Source organism: Sorex fumeus, unplaced genomic scaffold (assembly GCF_029834395.1).
Source record: "Sorex fumeus unplaced genomic scaffold, SorFum_2.1 ptg000002l, whole genome shotgun sequence".
Lineage (NCBI taxonomy): Eukaryota > Metazoa > Chordata > Mammalia > Eulipotyphla > Soricidae > Sorex > Sorex fumeus.
In genome coordinates this window covers 7,602,041-7,610,637 of record NW_026606059.1, presented here as the reverse complement: position 1 = coordinate 7,610,637, position 8,597 = coordinate 7,602,041, and the positions used below count along the sequence as shown (strand labels likewise).

Here is an 8,597-nt window from a genome sequence, read left to right as displayed (position 1 = left end):
ACAAGAAAGAGAAAATTACAAATCTCCCAAAATTTGAACAAAGGAGGAAATGGTCAGATAACCCTCCAACGCAGCCTGTTTTTTTAAGACAGGGATGTTTCCACCTTTGAGGCCAGCCCGCACCGAACATCATCTGAACACTCTTTTTTCCTTTTTTTAAAAAAAAATTATTTATTTATTTTTTTACTTTTATTAGTGAGACACCATGAGGTACAGTCGTAGACTTACACATTTTTGTGCTTGGGTTTCAATTATACAATGATCAAATACCCATCCCTCCACCAGTGCCCATTTCCCACTGCCACGGATCCCAGTATCCCTCCCACTCCCCCGAGATTAGTACCAGGAATCTTTTTTCCTTTTTCTTAATAAAATAGATCAATATCCTGGGCCTTCTGGGTGAATTTTCTCTCAGTGACACAGACGCTGAGATAACACAATGCTGTCACTTTCCCCGGTAATAGTCTTTTTATAAAGACCTCAGTTATACAGTTGGATACGCATGAAAAACTCAAGAATGTTTGCTTGAAATGTGTGCCTGTTACTGAACATACCCCAAACAATCACAAACAAAATGGAACTAGTGAATGACGTCATGAATGCTGATGACTATAATTTATCCTGAAATAGGGAAGCTAGATGGTTGATGGGCGGGATGGAGGAATGGTAGATATGACAAATCAAATATACCAACATGCTGTGATAGCATCTAGTTGGCGAGGACAGCAAAATTTAGTATAAATTTGGTACGTTAAATATTTTCATAAGAGCTTTGGCTCAGTGTTTTATCTTTTCATATTTTCCTTGATCCTCCCAGTCCTGTAGGCACAGAATAGCCTAAGGCTTGTACCCCAGGTACACTTGGAGGGACACCGGACTTTCTCAACTTGGCATCTTGCCTTCTCTGTGTCACAACAGAAAGGCTCTACTCAAGATTTATTCCTTTAGAACGAGAGGGAGTTTGGTTTATCAGAAATCTATCAAATTGCAAACACTCCTAGGACTGAAAAGGCGGTGGAAAACTTCAGGGATTTACTTGTCAAATAACAGATCAATCTTTTGTTACAGTAATCGAGAGAAAGGAGATGTGTTCAAGAATGGGGTGGGGGTAGGGAAAAGCACCGAAATGTGATTTCCAAGTCTCGAAAACAAACCACACTGTCCAGGTTTGTCTGGACCAGTCTGGAAAAGCTAGATTCACTGCAAACAGCCTATGTGACAGTAGACAGCGGCCAGAATCAGGGTCGACCCCAAAGCTATGATCCCAGGACCCTTAATTCTGCGGATCTAGGGTTCAAACTTTGTAGACAGCAGGCATGTGCTCTGATCATCTGATCTGATCATCTACGGCCATACCACCCTGAACGTGCCCAATCTCATCTAGCGCTCTGATTTATTAAAGCAGCTCCTCCCTCTCGCTGTTGTGCCAAGACTGAGTTCTTCCTGCCCAGTCTATGGAAGCCGAGGCCCAGTGTCTGTTTGCTTGGAAGGATGGAAGAGAGAACAGGGAATTGAATCACTGTCCATAACTGAGTGAGACCTAGGGTCTTCATTGGAGTCCAAAACTCTATGATTTCAGAGTGGAGCCCAATGTCCAACCCAAGTGTAATACATATCATTTCTTTTTTTCTTTCCATTTAATGTGTAACTCCAGAGATATACAGGATGTGACCGTAAAGAATTCTGACTGACCCCATTTATCTCTTTCCTCTCTGGCTAAGCCTTGTCCTTGGCTGTGAAGGTAATGGAACCACCCACCACAGAGTCCTCCTGACAGATTGTGCAATTTTTGGCTCCTGAGGTTTTAGCTGAATATTCCTGGAGAAACCCTCAACTAAATAAATGGTCAGAACAGATTTTTCAAGACTTGTTTTCATTATTATTCCTAAGGTTTTATATTAAACTTGCAACACTTCACAGATATGCATGCCAATCTCACACAGGGGCCATGCTAATCTCTATTGCTCCAAATCTAGTATATGTGCGACCAAAGTGAGCACCTAAAGCATTGTATTTTTTTGGGGGGGGTTCTCCAGGGTACTCAGGGCTTTTCCTGGCTCTGTGCTCAAAGTTCACTCCTAGTAGGTCCTGAGGGGGAGGTGTGGGGTGGTGAACAAATATAGTGTTAGGGATTGAACCAGGTTCAGCTTCCTGCATAGCTATCTGGATTTTCTCCCTGGCTCAGGTATTTTTTTTACACTACATCCTGTTTATCCAGGGGCCCTCATCCTAACAGCACCATCCAGATGTACAGATGAAGGTGATTTCAAGAACCACCTGCTTCTCAAGACAGCTGAAGCAATCAAATGGCATTAAACTGAAGCCCCCAACCCTACAATCTCTGTCCTCACTTTCTGTCTTCCAATAAAAGATCCTAAGATCAATGAATGGGAGATCATGTGAGGAAGACTCCACTCTCCCGGTCTATGTTCAGATCAGGCTCTTTCTTTCTAACTTGTATCGCAGTATGATGGGTACCTAGGCCTGGGGAGACCCACAGGGTGGCCTTGTCTGGGCACAGGGCGACCTTTCTTGAGTTAGATACTCTCATAGATGCTTACTTGCATGTCACAGGCTCCAATCTTGCCTCAGAGCTATGGGTGCAAAACAGAAGTGAAACTTGCATGAATACTTTCATTTTAAAATAAAGAGCCCTAAATGATTTGCCAACTCACACAAAGCCATGGCACAAAGACTCCTGTTGCATGAAAGGAAATCACTTCTAGGCATTTACCAAGGAAAGTGCAACTCTTCGTGGCAAAGAGAGGCCTGCGAAGAGGGTAATCTCAGAATTGCTAAGAAAACCTGTGACTCCTGCTACTGAGAATGACAGAGACAGTATATTTTTATTTTATTTAATTTATTTTTTTTGCTTTTTGGGTCACACCTGGCGATGCTCAGGAGTTACTCCTGGCTCTGCACTCAGGAATTACTCCTGGCGGTGCTCAGGGGACCATATGGGATGCTGGGAATTGAACCCGGGTCGGCCACGTGCAAGGCAAATGCCCTACCTGCTGTACTATCACTCCAGCCCCGACAGAGACAGGATAGAATAATGATGACACAGTGCAAACTGCTAGTGTTTCTACCCTGTGTTGGCTATAAGCGACAAAACGGGCTCTCTCAGTGACAACCTTTAAATTAGATTACCAAGGGGCCCAAGCAATAGGCCAGCAGGCAGGTTGTGTGCCCTGCACACGGCTGACCTGGGTTCCATCCCCAGCACTGCACAGGGTCCCCCAAGTCTCGCCAGGAGTGATCCCTGAGCACCACCAGGTGTGACCCCCAAGCAAAAATTTACAATTTTATTTACCTAAGGGCTGGAGCTATAGCGTAGCAGGTAGGGCGTTTTCCTTGCACGCGGCCAACCTGGGTTCGATTCCTCCGCCGAGTATCTCGTCCACACAGCAAAGCATGGCAAGCTCCCCGTGATGTATTAGATATGCCAAAAACAGTAACAACAAGTCTCACAATTTTTTGTGAGACCTTACTGATGCCTGCCTGAGCAAATTGACGAAGGGGAGGACAGTGCTACAGTGTAGCGCTATTCATCTAAATAATTGTTGAAATTTTAGAAAAATACTTATTTCTATTTGTTGAGATTTATTTCCCCCGAGGGCCCTACTGGGTTTGGATTTCCACCCCTGGTGCTTGCAGAGGGAGATGCAGGTGGTGGAAGTGACCACCCCCCCTACCAGCGGGGCACTGGCCTGTGTGGTGTGAGTGGGGGCAATGCCTCCTTCAGCTCTGCCCCGCGCCTTCCCCTGGAAGAGCCGTGACACAGTTTTCTCTTTGAAGCACGGGACATCAAGACAAAGTGTGGTCAGTTTTCATCTCCATTTATACGGCACCCCGTCTCCGCGGCCTGCGACCCCCAGCGCCTCAAAGGGCCTCCGCGTCCACGTGCCCAGAGCTGGCCCGGCAGGCGGGGGCGGACAGTTTGAAGGTGCAGCTGCCCTTATTTGCTACAGAGCGTCCTTTTTGCTCCTCTTGCCGCTTTTAGCCCCAGGGAGAGACAGAGGGAGGAGTCTTGATTTTCCTTGTTAATCTGCTCCTGCTGGTAGCTCAGCCAAGATCAAAAACTGCTTGTGATGTGGCCATTTAAAAAAATTTTTTTTTTTCCCAGACAGGAGCATATTATGTCATTTCATGGGTAATAGGATGACAATTCAGCTTAGAAAAAGTTTTGACCAACAACTCTGGAAGCACGGGAAAAATGAGGACAGAGAGGATGACTGTGATGAACAAAATAGTCCTTAGTGCAGAAATACAGAGGAATCATGTTTCTCAAAAGCAGAGCTTCTTCTCTGCTGTTTAATGACTTGCAGTCTCCTCAGCAGTCTCTCTGGGGCTGGTTAGGGCCCTGATGTTTGGATTTTGAACACTGTCACCCAGATCCTCAGTCCTCAGACTCCAGTTTGGCTTAGCCCTCCCTGGGTCCTCTTTGGTCTTCAGGGAACCAAGGTTGGAGGCTGCATGGGTTTAACCGAATATCGCAGATCAATTTGCTGGAGCCCACTTGCCCCCAGGCTATGAATGCAGTCTTAGCTGGATATCTGTCCTTGCAGATGTAGCCAAGCTGTTACTGAGGTTATTAGAGTGACCCCAGTCCAGTAGAACTGCGATCCTCCCGGAAGTCAAGCCAGTGGGAAGGACGCAGGAGGGAAGAACACGGTGTGACCACAGGGAAGAGACTGAAGTGTTGCAGTTGCCAGCTGAGAAGGCCAAGGTTGCTGGAGGTCTGCCAGGGTGGGGGAAGTAGCCAGGCAAGATCCACCCGAAGGTTTCTGAGGTCTGAGGCCTTGATTTTAGACTTCTGGCCTCAAGAACTGAGGTGCAATCCATTTCAGTTATTTCATTTTATTCTTTTTTTTTTTTTTGGCTTTTTGGGTCACACCTGGCGATGCACAGGGGTTACTCTTGGCTCTGCACTCAGGAATTATTCTTGACAGTGCTCAGGGGACCATATGGGATGCTGGGAAGTGAACTCAGGTCAGCTCCGTGCAAGGCAAATGCCCTACCCTCTGTACTATGGCTCCAGCCCCTCAATTGTTTTAAGCATTTGGTTTGTGGTGCTTTGCTTCAGCAGGACAAGCAAATAAGTACTTAAGGTTTGGGGCCTAAAAGGGTGGAGAAGGTGGGGCCCTCAGGGCTTAAATCACGTGGTCTGGTTCTGGTTTCTGCCGGGACAGGGGTGTATGCTTCGTCTCGCTATTTGCAGCACATCTGCCTGTAGTTTAGGGCCTGCAAATGATGTTATAAATGTCCAAATGGCCGTTGGGAGGAAACAGATTCTGCACCCCCTGCGAGGGCAAGCTGTCTATGGCTACACTGCTGGTGTCGTGGTGTCAGCACCCAGGAGCACGTGGGCCTGTGAGGCTCATTCCACAGTTCCTGCATTGCTCTGTGTGCTCTGGTCCTCTCTGATGGCACAGCTGAGCTTCTGTGCTTTCTTACCTCGTTTTGGTTTTGTTTTGGAATTCTATCATTTCCCTGCAATACATTTTTCTTGTCTTCCCCTGTTTTATTTGGAAAATTTTGAATGCTACAGATAAGTTAATAAAATACAATGAACACGCATAGTCCCTTCATGTAGATACACCAATTAACCTTTTGTTCTCTCTCTCTCTCTCTCTCTCTTTCTCTCTCCATATGCATAATTTTTTTTTTTTTGCCTTTTGGGCCCACCTGGCGATTCACAGGGGTTACTCCTGGGTCTGCACTCAGGAATTACCCCTGGCAGTGTACAGGGGACCATATGGGATGCTAGGAATCGAACCCGGGTCAGCCACATGCAAGGCAAATGCCCTACCCACTGTGCTATTGCTCCAGCCCCCATATGCATAATTTTGAGCCATTTCGAAGGTGGAAAGTCAAGACATTTCAAATCAAAACTGTTTCAGTTTGATTACCAAAGTACAAAATAAAATTTCATATCAATCAAAGATTTAATTTTTTTAATTATGTTTTAGAGTTACATTAAGCTGTGCCTGGAAGTCTATGGGGTTCTGGGGACTGAACCCAGACATACCACACATACAAAGCATGCATTTTCAACCATTGAACTATTTCTCTGGTCCAGGCTCAAGGAATTTATCGCTGATAAAAAATATGATCTTCAGAAACAAATTTAAATTTCTTTAATTTTACCCCAAATGTCTCTATATGTTCTTTCTTTCCTCCTCCTCTCTCCTTTGCTTCACTCTGGACCCAGCACCCCAACACTTAGCTTTAATTTTAGTCTGAAGTGGCTCCTTATATATAATTTTTCCCTTTCACAGCCTGAAATTTTCAAGGAGTGTAACTGCCTTGTACTATGTCCCTCAATCTGGACTGTCTGCTGTTTCCCCTCAAGATTTGATTCTGGTTAAACATTTCTTGGTAATAATATTACCTAGTTTATGCTCTATTTTGCTTTTCATCAGGTAGAACATAACATCGGCCTATAATCACCAGTATTGATGTTGAAGATTCACTGGGGACAAAATTAGCTGCCAGAGCTCACACTGTAAAGAAACTATTTTTTCTCAGTGTAGTTTTGGGGTGATTTGGGTTCACACTCAGTGGAGCTCAGGGCTTATTTCTGGCTCAGTGTTTAGGAATCATTTGTTATAATGCTTGGGGGACCATATGTGGTGCTGGGGATCCAATTACATTTAGTGGCATGTAAGGCAAGCACCTTGCCTCCTGTACTATCTCTCTGGCCTGGAGAATTATTCTGAACTACTTCACAGAGTACATTTAACATGTTCCTGTTTTTCTGTGGGTGGGGAGCATACCCGGCTGTACTCAAGGGTTGCTCCTAGCTCTGTGCTCAGGAGTGATCCCAGGAGGTACTGGGGTACCATATGTGGTATGAGGGATCAAACAGGGTCAGCTAACTGTAAGGCAAGTATCTTAACCTCTGTACTCTTTCCAGCCCTTAACATGTTTTGACAAGAGGTGATGAAGTAGAGAGTTAAGGTGAAAAATGAACCCTGTCCTTTACAAATTGCCAGACATCAGAAACATGAAGATCATTTGCATAACTTTACCATCACAAATATTATCCACCTTAGATAAGGTGATATTTCTGCCTCTTATTAAAATTCAAATGGAAATGAGCTTCAATACCTTCAAATAAAGACATACTTAAAGGAAAGTAAATATATTAGAGTTACACACTAGGTAGGTAACCCCAATGCTTAAAGAAAAAATATGTCTTATATAAATCAAAGATTTACTCAGCAGCATGTTTGTGTCATTGATAGGTCAAGATCATGGATCATATAGCGATTATACTTCACGCTCACATAGGGTGATATTTTCCGAACTGGCAACCACAAGGAACATGAACTTGAGAAAACAAGACAAAAATAGATCTGCAAAGCCATGTCAATCATTTCTGAGAGGTCAAATACTGGATATTTAATTGGAAGCTACTGCTCTGGTAATTAACACATCAAAAACAACATCAAAATACTCACTGGGCTAGAGAGATAGTACAGCAAATAGGACCGCTATACATAGTATACCAGGGTTCCATCCCCAGCACCACATATGATGCTCTGAGCACCACCAGGAATTAGCCCTAAGTGCAGAGCCAGGAGTAAGCATTGAGCAATGGTTGGTGTCTACTGCCCCTCCAGTTCCTTCCCCCAATTAAACTAACAATAGTAGTTTGTGCTTACTGCATGCTCAATACTTATTTTTGTGATAGCCTGATAGAAAAAAAAAACTAATCTCACTGTTGAGAGGAAACCTGGAGTTGGCAAGTCAGGTTGTGACTTAACAGTATTAGGGGTAGAGAAGGATCAGAGTTGAACACTTCCCACCTCAGAGCCCTCTTTGTCATACACAGGGATTTGGTTCAAGAGCACAGTTAAATAAGAGTCTGTTATTTATAAGTGTTGTCTGGCATGTTTTCAAATAAATCTCTGATCAGTTCTCACTACGAATGCTGGAAGGAACTCAGCACAAAAACCTCCCGTAAGATCTCTGTTTCAGAGTTCAGCTAGGAGAATCCCTATATTCTTCTCAAACATTGTTTGATATTATTCAGGCCTTTTATCATCTTTGTCTTTCTTCTTGAATCCCTTTGCAAATGTTACACATTCCCTAAAATTATGGATATAGTTCTACTCTCAAGAGACATCCGTTTCCGATAGATGAAAAGCTTCGCTACTGTTGATGAGATGAATGGGACATCAGACACTAGTCGACTGTCAGTAGAGCTGCATTAAATGCTCTGTTATCACTGACCTGCTGAGACACACAGATATGGTGGCTTATTCTTCTGTTCCCTTGTGGAAAAATTAATGATGGGAAGGGCCTGTATATATACAGGTTATTGTTTTTCAACCTAACACCTGGAAAGTAGGTTTTAACTTACCAAAACTAATTTAATCTAATCTTCATGAGATTTGACGGAGGTGCAGTCCCATCTAACACCTGGATATATGTTGGCAACAGCAGCTTTCCAAGGTTATAAAGGTCAAATTCTTGACCACTACTGTGGACACAGGCTTCTTTGTTACAAGCCTCAGAATGCTCTCCCTGACACACAAGAAAAAGCATTTAAATAAGTTTTTTAAAAGGCAAGTATGTATTTTTCTCTT

At 43.9% G+C, this 8,597-nt stretch overlaps 1 non-coding gene across 1 annotated transcript; it reads right to left on the bottom strand.

Moving 5' to 3' along the window:
- Positions 1–1,898: 1,898 nt before the first annotated feature.
- On the bottom strand, positions 1,899–2,000 carry LOC130023107 (U6 spliceosomal RNA). The gene has a single exon (XR_008792415.1). It is a non-coding gene; the product is annotated as a U6 spliceosomal RNA (small nuclear RNA).
- Positions 2,001–8,597: the final 6,597 nt, after the last annotated feature.